The following is a 20,744-nucleotide window of genomic DNA, read 5'->3' as shown; positions in this document are numbered from 1 at the left end:
GCGAGGAGGCAAGTAGTTGTGGACACACAAAGAAAAGAGGATCTAGTTCGAGGGACAACCGGAAGACAACGGTAAGTCTGCCGATCTCCTCTCTTTCATATTTCATAAAGGAAGAAATCATGATAGCTGTATTCGTTTGTTGCTAAGGCGCTGTCACACCTTAGGTGGATAGGATCGTCCTAAATAGGCATTTTTCCCCACAACAATTGTTTGATCATGTGTATCTTTAAGAGGATCTTCTGCTAATTCATTATCGAATGCTGCCTCTATCATGTGACATTGTGTGCGGGATCTAAGTTCAGTTTGACTAATAAAATTATTAATGGCATCGTCTTCTATTTGGTCCTTAAAATAAAGTGCCTCTTGTACAGTTAATGGAGATCTAATGTTATTAGTAAGGTATGATACATGGTGCCTATTAGTTTTCATTATTGTGAAACTTGGCTATGCTGGAGGATATAAAGCTAAGTTCTTGATATTTGCTCCTCTGGTTATGGTAATATTGCCTTGTCGGCAGCCAATATAAGCATCGGTAGTTGCAAGCCAAGGTCTACCTAAAATCAATGGGTGTCCATCAAGTCGGTTTTTGGGATTTATTATCAAAAAATCGGTTGGATATTCCCAGGAGTCAATAGATACCATGACATCATGTAGTGTGCCCTCTGGCCTAACCACATATCGGTCAGCCGATTCTAGTAAGGTAGAGGTGGGTTCTACAGATGTAATGCCTAGCTTTTCGCAAGTAGTAGTTGTTAAGATGTTGATTGCAACTCCTAGATCAACTAAGGCATTGGGGAAGGTTTGACCATAAATTTGTACAGTTACTATAGGATTTCCTGGGTCTTCGTATTTAATGGTTGTTTCTTTTCCTGATAATAAGTTAGATAGAGTGCCAACTACTTGGACTCTTGGATTGTTTGCTATATTCCTCCTTGGTTTCTTTACACACAATTCTTTGATAGTCTTTCCATATATCGGGATGTCTTGAATGGCTTGGAGGAATGGAATTTTTATGTACAAATTTTGTAATTCTCCCAGAATGTCAAAATCAGGATATTGTGTAGGTCGAGGTATGATTAATCATTCTGGGAACGGGGGAGAGGATGTGGTTTCTTGGTTATGAGTTTGTTGTTTGTTCACATCCTCTTCTTGTGACAATTGTTCTCTAGGTAACTGATTTTCAACATGGGCTGTCTTATCTCCCTCGGTTTCAATAATACGCCCAGATCTTAGCTGAAGATCATTACACTCCCTCAGATCGGCTCCTATTTCTGGTGTTTCTACTATTTGGACAGATTGGACCGGTCTATTATTTGGGTTAGGGTTGGGTTGGGCTGGGAGTTGCGGTCTTAGGTTAGACTGGGGGTTTTGTTGTAAGGCTGGTAGTGTAGGTTGAGGGAGCGGAATGGTTCCTACTGGCTGATGCATCGGTCTTTTCCAGTTTTTCTGCCAGGCTAGACTTTATGAAGTAGGAGGGGTCCATTGTGCTGGGTATGCATTACTTTGCCAATATGGTTGGGCATAGGGAAAATTCGGCCAATTAGATTGGCTTGCTTGATTCGGCCACGGGATTGATGGAGGAGATGACTGTGGTGACCAATTTGGAAACGGGGGTTGAGGTTGATTTTGCCACATATTATATTGTTGAGAATTATACTATGGGACTGAAAAGAAGAAGTTGGGTCCATAAACATACCAGACTGTCGCGGCTACCACTGACGGTGATCATTGAGCAGATACACCGATTTTGGCTCTTCTTCTGGTTCCTTGTATACTGCTTTTAATTCAGGAAGTGAGGGATAGCTTTCTGTAAGGTGGTCTTTTGTGCAGATGGTGCATGTTTGGACTGCATCTAGTTGACACTCCTTACGGCTATGTTTCTTCCTGCATCGGGGACAAAAGATTGCCAAATTCTATTCTACCTACATTTGCTTTTGTTTGGCCTGCATAATATCAAGTTTTGTAGTTAGCATCCCTAGTATATCAGTTTTAAAATTTTCCAATAAATTTCCAATTTCTGCACGCGTTACTCCTTCTGCCGAAATTTTATTATCTCTTACAAACCGATCATGTTCTGCTGGTTTTAGTCTTGTGCTGCCTCTCGAGCTCATGATACATAAATCAATAATGTCAGCAAAATTTTCCTGACAAATATCTCCTTTCCCCATAATGTTTAATGTTTCAATCCATTGTTCCTTCATACCCCTAATTAATGTTGTTTTTAACACATTATCAGGTAAAAGTAGGGATGCATAAGGAGATCTTTGAAGATTATACTGAAAACGTTCCACATACTCCTCTAATGTTTCATTTGGTCTAGCTACCATTTCGAATATTTCATCTTTTAGTTCTCTAGACCTACAATAGTCTTGATATTTAAAAAAAAAAGATTCTTTCATTTGATCCCAGTTATTTATGACTTTGCCACCTAATCCCATAAACCATCTTAAAGCAGCCCCTTTTAATGTAGAGGGAAATAATTTCAGTTTCTGGGGGTCGGTGGTGTAATCATATTCCCTACACAGCACATCGAATTCAAATAGGAATGCATCTGGATCCTCTGATGTAAGACCATGGAATGTAGGGATATGTTGAAGAGGAATTGCTTTCATAGGTGCATTCGCTGCAGTATCCACTATGGGGTATTGCAATGTAGAGGTTTAGGTGTTTGGCTGGTTTTGGGCCATTTGGTCAAATATATGCCAATAACCTTCTGGGATATCTAGGAGGGTATTCCTAGGTTGAGAGGGAATGGCTTTAACAGGAATAGTTTTAATAGCGCTTCCTTTATCTGGGATAATGAGGGTGCCTAATGTTTGAGGAGATTTGGTTTCTTCAAAAATGATCTTTGCAATACTTCCCTTATCTTGGTTGTTCAATCGTTAAGTTGTCCCAAGAGGAGACCTTGGTTCCTCAGTTTCCCCTGTCTCTCCTCTTCCTTCACAAAGATTGCTAAAATTCCCTTTTTGCAATAGTTTTGGAGTAGAATTTTCAATTTCTTGAAAATCCTGCTCTTCAGTTTGACTATGCACCTCAGCAAAGGCTACAGATGGTGATCTTGTGGCCTGAAGGGAACTAGTAGGCTGTCTGGAAATAACTTTTTTGGGTCCTACTGAAGGCTGAGATTCTGATTTCTTAAAAATTTCGTCTATAAAGGTTGATCGACCAAGGGTCACCGGCCCCTTAGCTTTTTCTAGGTTGGGTAGAGGTTTGGAATTCTTTTATGGCTTTTTCTGCTTAGTCATGCACACAAATCAACTGCTAGGTTCTACCCAAACAAAACAATGATAAATCTGCAGGAAAGTGGGAAGAGGAGCAGGGCTGTTACGTGCTCCACATGTAGGTTCTTACCTTTCATTTTTAAAACCCAATTCTTCCCTAGCAGGATCTTACACTACTCTGAAAAGAAACAAATGGCTACACTCTTTCCCCGGCAACGGCGCCAAAATGTCGAGCTGTAAAAAGGGTCTCTTTCACCTCTAATTACCTCACATTAACTTGTCAATCTAGGAATGTTTTTTTATTTCAAAGAGTGTCTCAGTGTGAGGCTATCATTTTCCAGAGTAATGCTAGTAGCATAGGGCTAAAAAATACAAGAGTAAACGGATGCTTGTTTACAGCAAACTACTTTTAAAGACTAAACCATGCATTCAGAAAACTAAGCAATTTATCAGTCAAGGGTTCAGTAGCAGTAACTCATCCCTTTGTAAACTGATGGGGCCAAAGGAAATCAGGGAATAGATCATTGAGATGGGGGCCAGACAGTAAATTTCAACATCTGCTACAGTCTTAGATCGTTCTTCACACCGACGTAAAAATAACGCAAATGACAGGAAATGGCACGACAGATAAGAAATGGAACAGCAAATAAGAAATGGAACAGCAAACCTGAAATGGAACAGCAAACAGGAAATTGTAACAACAATCAAGTCTAATAAGCAGCAACACCTTAGTCTACAATATCAAATGCAGTAATTGTGTCCTACAGAAATCAAATGGCAATCCTCCACTTTTAAGGACGAATCGAACAACACACAAAAATAGAATAACACTGATTAATAATGGACTATAGAATAGCGCTTGAAAGCCACTCATACATGCACACGGCACACCTTAATAGTAATATGATTTTGGTAATCCGACTATCAATCTCTATTATAAAGAATACGACTGTATTTCAGAATGGAAAAACAACGTCTATAGATTCAACAATCGCAAGGAAACATAATCCTAAGATGAGTTCAGTAGTACCAATGAATAAGTGTACACACAGATACTCTGTAATTGAATAGCAACAGTATTCTGTAAAGACCGGCAATATTATATCAGCACTTAAAGGAATAGTAATATGTTTCAAAGTTAATACAATGGTTCTGTCTTCAGAAATGATATTACTCAGTAAATCAAACATAACAGAGTTGTGATGTAAAATAACAGAACATATTAGATTACCAAATAACGCTGATGAGAAAACCACGCATAAGCCAAAAGTAATAGTATAGGAGGAAGTGTTCCTCCAGGGCTGGGCCCTTAGCCTCCAGGGGTACACCACTTGAAGTTATCCCAGAATCAAAGATGAAATAGCAACCGAGTTTGTATTAATGCACAAGACAAAATTACAGTGGATCACTTCTCAATCGAGAGTCGATGATCAAAGTCTCAAATTTAAGAGAAATTACATAAAAGCATAACAGACTCCCCCAGGCTAACAATGCTGCCCCTTTTTATAATGGCGAAGGCAGAGATGTCTAGGTGCAAAAATAGTTAAAGCAACGATCCCTCAAGATCAAAGGATCCTGAGGGATTCGCCTAACCATTGGTTCTCAATTATCTCTTTACTTTCTTGCGCCGAGCTGATATCTCCATTTCCTTTCCAGGGCTAATACGCTTTGATTTGGTTTGCCTTGTTTGCATACGGTTCCCCGTCAAAGGGACGACGGTTAACCTGGACTTGTCCTTTCCTTTGGAATGGCAGTCTTTCGTTTTTCCTTCTTCCTACATAATAAAATGACAATTGTCAGTGTTTTCGTTTTGCACATTAATCTTGGAGGTTTTATTACAATTCCTTATAATCTACCTAGTTCATGATGGAAAAGGTTTGTAAGTTTTAATGAAAAGATGCTGAAATAATCATCAAAAACATACCTTATTTAGTACTCCACAACTAGTTTTTCAACAAGGGATGAAATGCACCATTTTCGAAAACCTATCTACCACCACCATCACTGAGTCATAACCTCGTTGTGTTCTAGGCAGTCCTAAGACAAAGTCAATGCTGACTGAGTCCCATGGCCTACTTGGAACAGGTAGTGGTGTGTAAAGTCCAGTGTTTTGACTATGTCCCTTCGCTAGTTGGCAGACTTTACACCTATTCACATACCGCTGTATGTCCCTTCGCATTCTTGGCCAGTAATAGAAGTGTCTGAGCTGCTCCAAATTTTTTTCTATGCCGAAGTGTCTGGCTAGACCCCCGCTATGTTTCTCCCATATTATATTTTCTCTCATCGAACAATCAGGGATACATAACTGTCCCCCTCTAAACAGTAGTTCCTCCTTCAAGTTTTAGTCCAACCATGGACTTTTGTTCCTCAGCATGGGATTTTGACAGGTTTCAAAGGCCTCTTTGAAATCTATGTCATTCTGGTACAAATCCTTCAAGTGCTCGAAACCCAATGTAAGAGCAAGGCTCTCCTGCTCAATCCATCTGCCACCTTATTGGCCTGCCCGCTGATGTGTTTCAGCACAAAGGTGAAACTCTATAAATACTCCACCCATTTGGCATGCTTGTGGTTCAATTTGTGTTGTTGCATTACATATTGCAGCGCTGAATTATCAGAAAATAACACAAACTCATTCCCCAGTAGGTAGTGTCTCCAATGCTTTAAAGCTTGGACAATAGCATAAAATTTCTTGTCATATGAGGAATATTTCTGCCTGCTTTTGTTCAATTTCTCGCTGAAAAATGCAACATGTTTGTCTTCTTGACTGAGTACAGTGCCAATGGCTGTACCACTTGCATCGCATCAAACTTGGAAAAGCTTATTAAAATCCGATAACCTTAGAATCAGCCTTTCTGTAATTTTCCGCTTTAGGAGCTGAAAGTTGTCCTCTGCTGCCTTGGTCCAACAAAAAGGCTGACTAGCATTTTTGATGGTGTCCAGCGTAGGCGCACAGATTTCACTAAAATTTCTTATAAACTTGCGATAAAAACTCTCCAGCCCATGAAAACTACGTACCTCGAATAAGCTTTTTGGTGATGGCCAATTAACGATTGTTGCAATCTTTTTTGGATCCATCTTCAATTCGTTTTCTGCAATTACAAAGCCCAAATAAACCAGTTCTCTTTGTAGGAAAGTACATTTCTTCAAGTTTATCAGCAGCTTATTCTGCTGTAATTTCTCTAGCACTCTTCGAACATGTTGAAGGTGCTCTTCTTTAGTCCTGCTGAAAATCAATATGTCATCAAGGTATACTATCACAAACTTACCGATGAACTCTTTCAACATTTCATTCATCAACCTCATAAAAGTACTAGGAGCGTTACTCAAACCGAACGGCATGACCAGCCACTCATACAGCCCTTCATTAGTCCTGAAGGTTGTCTTCCACTCATCTCCTTCTCTGATCCGGATCTAATGATAGCCACTCTTCAGATCAATCTTCATGAAATATGCTACCCCACTTAGACAGTCCATCATATCGTCCATCCTTGGTAGAGGAAACCTGTACCTAATGGTGATTTTGTTGATGGCCCGTGAGTCTGTGCACATCCACCATTCTCCTCCTTTCTTGGGAGCGAGAACTGTTGGTACCACATAAGGGCTCAAGCTTTCCCTTATCAGCCCTTTATCTAGCAACTCCTGCACCTATTTTCTAATCTCTTCATTATCTTTGGGGCTCATTCGATATGCTGCCTTATTTGGTAAGCTTGCTCCAGGTATGAAATCGATATGATGATTGATGCTTCTTTTGGGAGGCAACTTGTTCGGCAAATCATCAACTACAATGTCCTTGAATTCTCGTAGCATCTCTTGAATTTTTGTAGGAAATTCAGACATTTCTGTATGCAACAACACTGTCTTAGTCCTCCTCACAACAGCATAATTCACTTCGTTTTCCTCGATCTGTTTCACAAACTTTTTTCCATCTACTAACAATGCTTTTGTCCCGCTTGCTTCTGTTGTATCCTCTTCCTTGATGGGTACAAGCGTATGCTTGACTCCATCTTTAACAAACTTGTAGCAATTCGTCTTCCCGTTGTGTACCACCTTTCGATCATACTGCCATGGTCTTCCCAGCAGTATGTGACACATGTCCATTGGAATAATATCGCAGACAACTTTGTCCTTGTACCTGCCAATGTGAAATTCAACCTCACACTATTCATCAACCAATAGCTGGTGACCTTTTTGTAGCCACGGCACCTTGTAAGGGGGGGGGATGGTTAAGCCACTTCAATCCCAGCTTCTCCACCATCTCGGTGGCCACAAAATTATCTGTACTCCCACTATCTATGATTAATTTGTAGCACTTTCCATGTGATTTGCAAACTGTCTGGAACAGTTCTTTTCGTTGGGTCTGCTCAGCAGTTTCCTTGGCTGGCTTCAGCAATACTTTGTTTAGAACCAAGGCCTCCCCCATTTCTGCTACATTTTCTGCTTCCTGGGGTGGTGCCTCAGCTTCCTCAGGCTGTGCAACAAATGTTCCCCTCTGGCCATCTTGCTCTACTTCAGGGCATTCAAAAGATCTATGCCCCCATTTTTGGCACCTGTAGCACTGGAAATTAGATCCTCTACCTCGGCCATTCCCTCTTCCTCACTGATATGGCCTGCCAACCCTAGTGCTGTCTCCTTTCTCTGCTATTCCTAAAGCCTTGGAGGTACTGCCCTCGTTGTTATTACTGGTAGTTCACCCTTGGCCATAGGACTATCCTCGTCCTCTGTCGTTTCCCCATCCTCTCCTATTATTCTATTTTCTATTAATCTTTTCTTCAGCCTTTACAGCACTCTGATAGGCTTCCTCTATGTTTCTCGGGGAAATAATACTGATTTCATCTAGTATTTCCAGCCTCAAACCGTTTAGGTATCTTGTTGTCTTCTCCGGAGTGTCATCAGTATAACCAGCCCTCAAGTTCACACGATAGAATTCTTCTATATACTCCTTTACTATCATGCCTTTCTGTTTTAAGTTCTACACTTGTCGGTAAAGCGCAACCTGATAATCCTTAGGTAGAAATCTACCTTTCAGCTTGGCCACTTCCTTATCGGTAGCTTATTCATTCTCCTTCTCTCTGCTTGGACACTATCCCACCACAGGGCGGCGTGTCCCTTCAATTTGGTTGCAGTGAACCTGACTCTTCGGTCCTCGCTGATCTCTTCACTTTCAAAATACTTATCCAACTCGCTTATCCAGTCTAGTAGAACTTTTGTGGACAGACTGCCATCATAGTTAGGAATTTCCAGTTTGGGCTTGCTGCTGGCTAACAGCACTGACCTCAGCAATCTTATCTTTGGTGCTTCCTCATCTGATCTGTCTGTAGTAACTACTGCTTCCTCCTCACTGTCATCTCCGAGTTCTGGATCTCTTCTCCTTCCTGCCTCCACTGCCTCTAAACGAGCAGTAAGGGTCCTTATTTCTTCCCTCAATCCTTCATCTGCTACTCTACGCACACCTCTCCCACGTCCTCATCTTCCAACCTCCATATCCTGGCTCTTTCAACTTCCTCCTCTGATACCACTTGATGGGTCCAGCCCACCCTTGTCACACCACACAAGGTTAATAACACGTGAATAAATGAAATTTAATGATGGAAAGTAGATTATGTGTAAGGTTGATTCATCTAGTGGTTGATTGTAATGATTTTGATTTGGTTTTGGAGTCCACACTTGTGATTGGTACCTTATGCTTCTATCGATGGACAAGTGTCCACCCTTGGGATTGTCAACCCCGCCTTGGTATGGGAGATCAAACCCTAGCATAAGTCATTTGCATGCACATTTGTTGAGTTTGAGAGCTCTGCGTTCTTGGTAAGTCGTGGTTGTTTCTGAGTGAGGTTTCTGCTATTAATGTGCTCTGGTTCAGTGCTTGACCTAAAAGTTTTTGTCCTCTGTCTGGTATGAAATTCTGTTACAACTGTTAGTTCATTCACGTTGCTTTACCTGCACTTGTTCTGGTAGATTATTGTGAAATTGTAGTTTGCTGGTTAACGTGACTCTGCGTTCTCTTTGTATGTGATGCCAATGCTGGTTGTTTGCTGGTTAATGTGATTCTTTCCGGCTTGAACCTTTCTAGGTGACAATTGTTGAGTCTCTGGTCGTCTTCCCTCGGTTTCGAACAGGATGCGGTTGCAGTTCTCGGCTTCGGCTCCTTCAGCGTTGCAAGGGTAAGTTCTCTGGTTCTATGCTGTCAGTTGTCTCCTCTTTTCCCTCAGTTGACTGATGTTTTTGCTCCTTCGCGAGCAGGGTAACCTTAATGAACTGCCATGACCGCAGCTTGCCTCTGTTAGGTAATTTTCGGACCCAGGTTTTGTTCTTCCATCTGTTCTTGTCTTACTTTGCCGCTCAATACTCACGAACTTTGATAAATGGATGTCGTTGCAGGTATAATGACCTGGAGGGCTTCAGAATCCGGCTGTTCGAAACTCCGGCTAGACCCGGGTAGAGTCGTTCTTTGTTCTTCTTGTCATTTGCATTCAACGTCGTAGGCTTGGGTTATTGTAATTCCTGTTTCAGAAATTTATTAAGCCATCGACTGTATGAAGTCTCAGGCCGTTGGCTTGCACAATCGTTCTTGTTAGTTGATCGCTGTAGGATCGGCCTTAGGGTTTCTAGACCCGCACGTTATGTCACTTCGAACTTGTGATATGTTATGGCATGGACTGTATAATTATTCGAATAGGATTTTGAAACTATGTATGACTGGACAGAGATTTTCTCGTGCTTATTTTATAAAGAAAACAATGGATTTTATTCTTCAAGCATACCTAGGTATTCTGCTTGGTATTCTGTTTGTCAATGCTTGTGCCTTGTCTGTATTTTTAATGCTTTATATATTCGGCTTGTCCTGGATTCTTTGGCATTCATATGCTTGTTATGTCAGGGTCTGTAGGTGTTGTCTCTGCAACACATTCTTGGGTTGTCTCTGCAACTTATTTGGTTTCGTAGGCCTGCTTGAACCAATGTAATTCGAAATACATGTATGTGCATATGCTTATAGAATAGAGGAATGACTAGCCTTTTTATTGTTAATGGAAATCAACAGAATAACATGTAGATAGTTCAACAGTCAGAGGATGCTGGAAAGAAATTTCTGTGTGCTCAGAGATATATTTCATTAGCTTTTTCACTCCCTTTTCCAAAGCATCGAACCCCACAATTGTGTTATGTTCCTCTTTTAAAATGATTGTAAGGAACTGTTTGTATGGAATTGTTTTTCTTCCAACTGCTATTGGTTACATATGTTTAGTTCCAGGAACTGTTATTGTCTTACAGTATTATTATGAAAATAAAACTAGTTACTTATAACAATTATCCTAATTAATTCTTGACCTTCCTGCGTATTGTTCTTTAATTTTTTTTTGCTAAGCAAGAGTAGGGCCTTATATTTCATTAATAAAATACATAAATTACAATGATCCACCTAGAGATGTGGAAGATGGGAGGGACCTGAAAGCCCAACCGAAAACTGGCAGACTACACAACTACTAAATTCAAACAAAAAGAAGCCGGAGGCCGGAAGTGGTTCCAAAAACCAAGAACAGAGCTAAAGTCAAAAGCGGGAAAGATGAGTAGGCATAAACTTATCCAACAGATCAAGAGCAACCAGAACCAAAGATCATCACCAAAGAGCCAAAAGAACCAAACCAATGGTGGAGGAAAAAAACGTGACGGTAAGAAGCGTGACCCTTGCCAAACCCGACCACCAACTAGCACATTCAATCCTGGCCGTCGATCTACAACGCAAGATCCAATGGCTGATGATCATTTCACACCGACCAACATGACTGAACAATAGCATGCGATAGAGGCAGTTTTCAAACCAACCCCCCCACCATGTGTCGCACTCTGAAGTTTTTTCGCTACAAAAATTGAAAAACCGTTTTCCACCCGTGAGGCCCGCGATCGTCAGAAAACCATCCTCCACCCAGTATTCCGGCATCAACCCACGACTGTCATCATCACCGACTGACAAAGCACAAAAATGAGGGAACGAATGAGACTCGCCAACAGAAAATGGAGAGAAGACCCAGCGGGCCCCATAAAACCACACAGGCAATCTCAATTGTCCAACCCGAAGGCCAGATCCAACAGCCAGGAACAATATCGTAGTGCCGAACTCGACCCCACTATAGCGTGCGATGAAGGGTGGTTTCCAAAACTTTCCCCTGCCACGTGTCGTGCAATCTATGGGATCGCTCTCAAAATAACAAAACCACTTACCACTGACAAGTCGTGCAATCACCGGAAACCTGCCCTTTCCCATGACCGCAATCCCGAAAGCGAGAAGGGGACGCCTACTACAGAACCCCTATAAATGATCATTCTTCCAACTCATTCCGTATACCCTAGAACAGATCCTGAGTTTATTAAGGAGATAGAACCACATAGTGTAACCCAAAGGCTTGGGAGACCTTGTCGAGATGAACTGGGAGTAGCTGCACCCAAACCAGACACTCAGCCTCATAGGAACATCAGAGTGGGCCGAGAAGGAACCCTCCGGCGGCATCAATTCGTTGAATTCAACCCCACTTGGTATCGGAAAACCTCCTTGTCCTCAGCAGCTTGATCCTCACAGCTAGCCTTTAGATGACTTGGAGGAATTTCTTGCCACTTTATCTCCTTTCCACACTCTGCACTGCTTGCCCCTTGATTGTCCAGTAAGTTAGCTAGCGTGTTGGCCTTATGTCAAATGTGGTTGAAAGTTATGGTACGGAGACCCTGAAGATGTATTTGGATTCTTTGAAAAACTTGGATAAGTTTCCAATGACTCGAGACTCTTTCTGGCCCAGATCCACCGCTGATTCTTTTCGTTGCGTTGATAGTAATCTCTGATTCTTCTTCCACAATGATATTAGAGCACTGATTCTTAGCTAGGAACTCAAGACACTGCTCCAGCGCCATCACTTCCGCCATGTTATTGGTAGCCCTTCCTAAATGGTAGTGGAAGATAAATAAAATATTGCCCTTGTCATCTCTTAAAGCTCCTCCATAACCTGCAGTTCCCGAATTGCCTTTGGAGGCACCGTCAATGTTGAATTTTAGAAATCCTTTAGGTGGGGGTTGCTAGTAGTCCTTTTCTGTTACCATGGTATTATTCTTTCTATTTCTACCTTGAGGAGTTATCCCCTACAATCCCAGTTGCCTGAGAATTCTATGCTCTTCATCTGAACGAGGGTTCGAGAGGATATTCTTAACCATAGAGCTGAATGTCTCTCTGATCTGTTTCAAGATAAGATCAAGAAGATGTTGTGCTGAAGACTTACCATTCTTGAAAATTCTTTTATTTCTCTCTTTCCAAACATTCCAGATAATAAAGCGGGGTGTGAAGATCCAGGCCAAATTTAGGACTTCATTCTCCTTGAAGATCATTCTCCAGTGGTTTAGGGTATTTATGATACTTCCTCTGTCCCTATCAGACTGCTAGAAAATCGCAGAGAATGAATCCCACAGCTAACTGGTATAAGAGAAACTATTGAGAATGTGCTCCATTGTCTCCTCTTGCTCCTCACAGCGCTGGCATCTAGAGGGCCCCATAATTCCCCTTTTCTTAATATTCTCCCAAGTTAATATTTTCTTATGATGAACCAGCCACATAAAAGTCTTGATCTTCATCCAACCTTGCTGCCTCCAAAGCTGAGTCTAGGTCTTATCAGGAACACTATAATTTAGCCCAAGTAGACAACCTTTAGCTTCCTTAAGATTAAAGGCTCCTTGCTTGTTATTACCCCATCTCAATTGATCCTGCCCTTCTGTTTTTAAGATCATCCTTTTCTTGAGCAGGTCCCCCAGAGCCTCTGCTTCGATTTTTAGGGGGTTGTCCTCACCACATTCAATGTTTCTCCAGCTTCTCCATTTTTCAGGGGTCTGCGAAAGATCCCAAAAATCCTTAACTCTGATTAACCCTTGTGCATATGTTTCCTGCTTTAGGTTAACAAAGTTCTATGTTAACAAAATTGGTTCCTGCTGCCATTTATCCTCCCAGAAAAGAGCCAGATCTCCTACTCTAATTTCCCAGAAACTATTCTTTTGAACTAGAAATCTGTTCTCCCAGGCTCTGTTCCATATGCAGGAGATCTCCTAGAGCTTTACAAAGAATCTCTTGATCATCCAGGCCCAGGCCCCCCTGACTCTTGGGTTTGCATATTTTTTCCTAGGAAACCAGGGCCCATTTCTTTCTAGTTTCCTCCTTTCCCCACATGAAATCTCTTTGAATGTCTCTGATTTTCTCTAGAACACCTTTTGGAGCTAGGAGCGTTGATAACATAAAAACTAGGATGGATTGAAGAACAGCCTTAGTTAGAACTAACCTGCCAGCCAGGTTCAGGGCACGGAAGGTCCACTTATTAACTCTATCCTGCATCTTATTAAGTACCATTTCCCAAATACTCTTATGTATGGGTCTGGCAGTAAGAGGTATTCCTAAATATTTAGAAGGGAGGGAATCCCTTTGAAATCCAAGAATTCTCGAGATGTTTCTTTGGATGGAAATTTTGGTGCTGAAGAAGAAGATTTTTGATTTAGAGAGGTTGACTTCCATACCTATAGCCAGGGAGAAATATTTGAGAATTTGTTTGAAGGCCAAAGCCTCTTTGACCGTTGGAACACCTTGCAGTAAGGTATCATCAAAAAATTGTTGATGAATCAGCACCGAGCCATTCTCTGAAATTTGAAGACCCCTAATTTTACCCCTATTCTTGGCCTGCTTGATAGATCTCCCAAGCCCTTCCATCATAAGAATGAAAATGAAGGGAGAAATAGGGTCTCCCTGCCCGAGGCCTCTAGAAGGATGGAATATTTCATAGGGGGATCCATTAACTAGAATGGAAAAGCTGGAGGAGGACACCAGTGCCATAACCCATCTAACCCAGTTGTGGTCGAACCCAAAGGCATAGAGAACCTTCTTGATGTAATTCCAATTCACTTTGTCATACGCTTTGGCAATATCCAATTGCATGAGCATCCCTACCTGTTTTTTGCTGGTTAGCGTGTGCACCACCTCATGTGTTTGAATAATGTTGTCAAGAATCTGTCTTCCCTCCACAAATCCTGATTGTTCTTCAGACACAAGCGAGGGGAGGAGAGGTTTGAGTCTATTAGCCACTATTTTGGATATTATCTTGTAAACCACATTACATAAGGCAATTGGTCTGAACTTGTCTGCCGATTGAGCAGTCTCCTGTTTGGGGATAAGAGAAATAAAGGAAGTATTGAGGGCTTTCAGGATAGTTTTACTTCTCCTAGAATCCTCAACCACATTCACAATGTCCTCTTTGACTATATGCCAACACGCCTTAAAAAAATCCACATTGAACCCATCTGGGCCTGGTGCTTTACCATTATGCATCTCTTTGAAAATATCGCTGACTTCCTCCTCCTCCACTGGTCTATTGAGGTTAAAATTGTCCTCCCTGGACACCATTTTGGGTATATACCCTATGATTCCCTTGATGGCCTGATCCCTATCGGGAGTGTCTTCCCAAGTGATAGTCCAGAAATGTTTGACAAGCACCACTTCAATATCTTTATGAGTGGTCTGGATTTATCCTCCCTCATCTTTAATCATGGAGATCCTATTGTGAGCTCTGTTAGCTATTGTGGATTTGTGAAAAAATCTAGTGTTCCGTTCTCCTTACTTGAGCCATTGAATTCTGGATTTTTGTCTCCAAAATATTTCCTCTTGTTTGCATAAGTTTTCCCAAACTAGATGGTATTTATCAGCCTGTTCACTTTTAGCTTTATCAAATCCTTCATTTATCATATCCTTATTGAGTTCTAGCATTTTGATTTCCATTGCTTGTTTCTCTAAAAAAATGTTACGAAAATCTTTCCAGTTCCATTCCTTTAGTCTGAACTTATTGTGCTTCAGTCTTTTATGAAGAAGAAACATCTTAGATCCTTGTATTTGCAAGTCTTCAACCCACCATTTTTCAATGTTACTAATGAAATCTGGATGGGAGAGCCAGATGTTTTCGAATCTGAAGGGTCTATTCCTAGGAGAATCAATACCCTTAATTTCCAACTGAATCAGCCAGTGATCTGAACCTCCAAAAGGAAGCACTCTGGTTGTTATCTCACTATTTAGAACCATTAATTCCTTCGATATCATGAACCTGTCCAACTTAGACGCTACCTGTGCCTCACCTCCTCTTTTATTGTTCCATGTAAAAAGGCCATTGTTAGAATCTGACTCAACCAATTTCATTTTCTCTGTAAATGTTTGAAACGCTAAGGAGTCTTTATTGAGCATTCTGGAACCATGTTTTCTTTCTAAGAGACTTTTGATCATGTTAAAATCTCCACCCAAGATCCAAGGCTTTTCAATCTGTCTACTCCTGAGGTCACTAAGGGCTTCTAGCAATCTGAGTTTATCCTCTAATTTTTGCAGTCTGTAAACATTTGTTACCAGGAATGTTTCTGACACCCCAACAAGTTGAATGACCACTGAAAGATAATTTCTTGATGCCTCTGCATCCAAAATGCTGATCCTGTTTGGGTTCCAAAGAGTAAGAATACCCCCCGCTGTGTTCTCAGCTTTAACCTCTAGAAACTCATATCTCATGAGCCATTTGCTGTGTATAAGTCTTATTTTCTGAATGGAACATTTCGTTTCCTGGATGAAAATCATGTCCAGAATATCTTGTTTCATTCTAGAACTAAGCAATCTTTGTTTCCTCTTACTTCCTAAACCTCTGATATTCCAAGATGTAAATTTCATATTTAAAGATTTGTAAAGGAGTAATTGGTTAGGTCTTTCATCTTACCCAAATCTATCATTAGCTTTCCACATTCCATCAAAAGTTCCTTCTGCTTTTTCTGGCCTCTCTTTTTACCAGCATTTCTAGGAGCTAGTACCGGGGATGGTTTCATTGCTTTCACTCCTTTGATTTCCATCTTGTCAGTGTTTAATCCTATTTCTGACCCTCTTTCTTGAGTCTTCCATAAAAACAGCTGCTATATTCTATTGCAGTCCTCTTGGGGTAGTGAATCTATCCCTCCCTTGGTTCCCTGCATCAAGAACCCTTCCAGATCTAGGTGTTCCTTCTCTAGGATTTCTTGTAGTTCATGGTCTTCCAGATCTGTTTCACTTTGGGTCATTTCCATATCCATTTCTGCTTCAGTCTCCCTATTTATAGTTTCTTTCCTGTTACAAATCTCCTGTGTTATGTTATAGTTCTCCCCCTTCTCTTGTTCCTTAGGTCCTTCCTCCATTGTTAGGTCTTCACTTGTCATTTCTTCCTTTTCTTCCAGCACTTGAAACCTATTCGGGTTGTTCTTCTGCCCCTCACTGTGTTGTTTCCTTAAGCCCTTTCTGCCTCCTTTTCCCCTACTTACCACTTTCTGGAAGTTTTCAGAATCCTTCACATTATAATGTTCTCCTTTATTGTCTACTTTACCAAGGGGGCAGTCTCTAATCAGGTGCCCATGTTCATGGCATCTACGACATCTGAATGGGATATGCTCATAATCCACTGTTTGGACCCATTCCTCGTCCAAAACTTCCAGGATTACTTCATCTGGGAGAGCTCCTCATAGATCCATTTCTACACAAATCCTAGCATAGGAAGTGTATTTACCCCTTCTTATGGCTTCCGAAGCTTTCACAAAACAACCTAGTTTATTGCCTATGGTTGCAAGCGACCCATGTTGCCAATAATCGAGGGGTAGGGAGTAGAGCCTTACCCAAACAGGTACCGAGGTGAATGTCTCCCTTTCTGGAACGAAATTCATCTTCCACGGCCTCATATAGAGGCCTGCTGCTGCGAAAAAGTAGGGTCCCCCTTAAAATATTCTGTCTTTATCCTCAATATTAGTAAATACCACAGTAAAAAAACCCTTTGACCCCAGATGGAGTTCAATACCTCCTTTGGGTTTCCAGTGGTATTTGATCCATGTCTGTAATGCCTTTTCAGATGGCCAGATTCCCATGAATTTTCAGATTATGGCGTAAGTCCCCATATGTTCCCTGTGCTCCTGCAAAGCAGGGTCATTCAACACTATTCTCAGAGTAATCATAGTTTTGGGTCTGCACGGTCCCTTTTGATCTTTGTCCCTTATTCCCTAGCTTTTGTCTTCTTCCTCTTTATCCTTTGCGCTACTTTTCTCTTTGGTTCTGGCCCCATCTGACTCCTTTTCATTATTTTCCCCCCTTCCTCACCAGAACCTCTGACTTTACCCATTGGTGACTTGCCTCTTCCAGTCGTTGCTTCCTTGTAGGAGGGAGTGGAGCTCCCTCCTCTGCTTCGCTCCATCAGGAGCAACCTCCGCCCCCCTCTGTAACTCTATCGTCTCGCCCTCGAATTCGCTCTTTCCTGCTCCTCAACTCCTTCTCGCTGCATAGTTGCCACACTACGTACTGTTCTTTATTAAATTAAATAACATAAACAAAAAAAAAACAACCACATTGTTCACTCAACAAATTCCTCTTCTGTCCTCTTCAGAGACCAAATAGCCTTTCCTTTTGTCTTGACCTATCAGCCAGATGCTCCTACATCAGACCATATATCTCTGCTTGATTATTTGTCATATGCCCAAAACCCCATGACTACTTAAACACTTTTTCCTCCTCATATCCATTAAGTACCCCTCCCCTTCGTATCATTTCTTTATCTACTAATTATCTTACTCCAATAAAATTTAATACTTTTTTATTTAATAAACTAGACATATTTTTTCAATTATTTTTAATAAAGCATTTCATATTTTTAATTATAATGATCAAAACATTAACTCATGCATCTCAAAAACATGGATAAAGAACTCTTAAAACTTATAAATATAAATTAAATATCCAAATTTCAAAAATGAATATTCATTTTTCTAAGTAAATGGATTAAAATTTTTAATATAAAATGTATTTCTTTTATTCTTATAGAATTTTGATAATATATTTCATATATCTGTCTATATCAATCAAAAAATTAACTCAAAACTTCTAAAAATTTATAAATATAAATTAAATATTCAAATTTTAAGAAACAAATATTATTTTAATAGATAAATTAAAATTCTATCAAAATTTAAAATAATAGTTTTCATACTTATAAAAGTATATTTTTGTTTTGATAATGTATTTCATATTTTATTCTCTTAAAATTTATAAATATAAATTAAATATTCAAATTTCAAGAAATGAATATATTTTTTAATAAATGAATTGAAATTCTATTAAAATTTAAAATGATATTTTTCCATTTTTATAATGTATAGTTTTTAATTATATATATTTTCTAGATAAAATAATATTTAAATTATGTTATTGTTAAAATCTCACTCCCTTTTTTTCATTTTTACTTATAGATTGTTTATTCACATTTTGGAAGGATGGGACGTTGTTATGTCTATCAATGTATAATTTATGTTATATTTGTTTTTATAAAGTAAATTGTATTATACATTTTTATTAGAGAAGTAAGATTTTTATATAGATTTTATTTATTGATATATAAAATAATTAGATATCAAAATATTGCTCAAGGAGGCCATCAAGAAACAAAGGAACATGATGATGGATAACTTTGCCTAGCTCCTTCAACGATTGCCCACTAGCAATGCATCCACATCCAACAACCACTCTGGAGGCTCCACACCTTTTATGGTATAAGTAAACTTTGACATTCCCATATGTGAGGGCCAAATAGATACAGATGCCATAGATAAATGGTTGAATTTGCTAGAAGGATATTTTTCTTTTCGTGATTTTTCCTGCTGGGAAAAGATTACTTTTGTGCTTCTCAAAGTCGCCCCCCACATCAAGGACTGGTGGGAAACCTATTGTGAGGAGAAGGATGAAAGTACAACATCACTGTTTTCAGCTCCTCCCATTTGGAATTCATTCTGGGACGCAATTAAGGAGTAGTACTACCCTGTTAGGAGCTACGAGGAAAAAATAGATTAAGTGGACCACGTTGTGGCAAGGAAGGGGACAAGATGTGCTGGAGTTTACCAATGTTTTTCAAACCCTTCACACGAAGTTGGGTATCAAGGATTCTGAGAAAAATTTGGTACTTAAGTACCGCAGCTACCTACATAGATACATCCAAGACAAGATGGAGTTCCTGGACATCTCCTCACTCAGCACGGTGTACCAATACGCTGTCAAGATCGAGAAGAATTTTAAACAGAAGAAGCGAGACTTTGGATCTGCGAATTCGAAGCAAGGGAAATGCACCCCAAAACCATAGAACAAAGGAAACATCCAAGGCAAGACGACCCAGGAGCACCCGCCAAGGCCACAAGAAAAGGACAAACTGTGAAGCCGAAGAAGAACATGGGAAAGTGGTGTGCATTCCATAAGCAGTCACTGGTGGCTGAGCTTAAGGCTTCAGAATCAGATGCATGTTCTGACTCTGAGTCAGAACCCGACAACGGTAATGACAAAGGGAAGCAGATTATTGATGCGGAGCACAATGCCACTATCACCACCACAAAGATCTAGAAGGAGGAACCCAAATATCCATAGGAGGAGGAGCGTCTCTTCCACTCCCAGATGTGGGTAAAGGGTTCCCCACTACAGTTCACTGTCGACAGTGGGAGCCAAAAGAACCTCATTGCAACAGAGGTTGTGAAGTGGCTAGGTTTACTGACCATGACACACACAACTGTACACCATTGGGTGGCTTCACCAAGGATGGGATTTGCGTGTGAGCCAACAATGTCGCCTTCCATACAGCATCAATCCCTTCACAGATGAGGTATTATGTGGCATTTCTTCCCTTGATTTTTGTGATTTATTATTAGGCCAACCATACTTGTGGAAGCGACATGTTTTGTATGATTCAAGGTCTCACATTGTTACTGTTACATTGGGAAATAAGTGGTACAGGATACCAGAGGTAGCACCGCCCACCACCATCTCTCTGGTTACTTCAAAACAATGTAATAAGCTCATTTCCAAAACTGGGAAAAAAATTTTCCCGATGATACGCCCTCAAGGAAAGAATAATACGGTGGCCACGACCTCTAGACAGGACCCCTCCACACGACAACAACAGATGGACAAGGTCGTGGAGGAATACAAGGACATCTTCACCTCCTCTCAGGGGTGCCTCTGCATTGTCAGGTCAAGCACTCCATCAATTTGAACCCAGGTGCGTCGTTACCCAATGGACCAATATATCGGCACTCTGTTCTATAAAATGATGAAATTAATAGGCAAATTCAAGAGCTGCTACAAAAAGGTCACATTCGGCTGAGTTCATCGCTCTGTAGGAGCCCAATCATGTTGGTATAGAAGAAGGATGGGACTTGGAGACTTTGTATTGACTATTGGGCGCTGAACAAGATCACTGTCTGGAATAGGTACTGTTGGAGAGGTAAATCCCCTCTACGGATAGAGGCGATCCCTACTAGCCCAGAATGGGTCTAGCAACAATCAATCGATGCTACTATGCAAGTTCCTAATTGCAAATAAAAGATAGGCAATGAACACCTACTTGGATTCCAACGTTGTTGTTTGATGAAGAGATGTCGTTCTCGCTCCTTCGCTTTGGCCGGTCACGATCTCTCACGATCCCCGTAGATAGATAC

This window comes from Pinus tabuliformis, chromosome X (genome assembly GCF_031772625.1).
Source record: "Pinus tabuliformis cultivar Carrire ecotype Pingquan chromosome X, CPIR1, whole genome shotgun sequence".
NCBI classification, from domain to species: Eukaryota; Viridiplantae; Streptophyta; class Pinopsida; order Pinales; family Pinaceae; genus Pinus; species Pinus tabuliformis.
The sequence above is the reverse complement of the archived record's forward strand: the minus strand, read 5'-3'. Positions refer to the sequence as shown.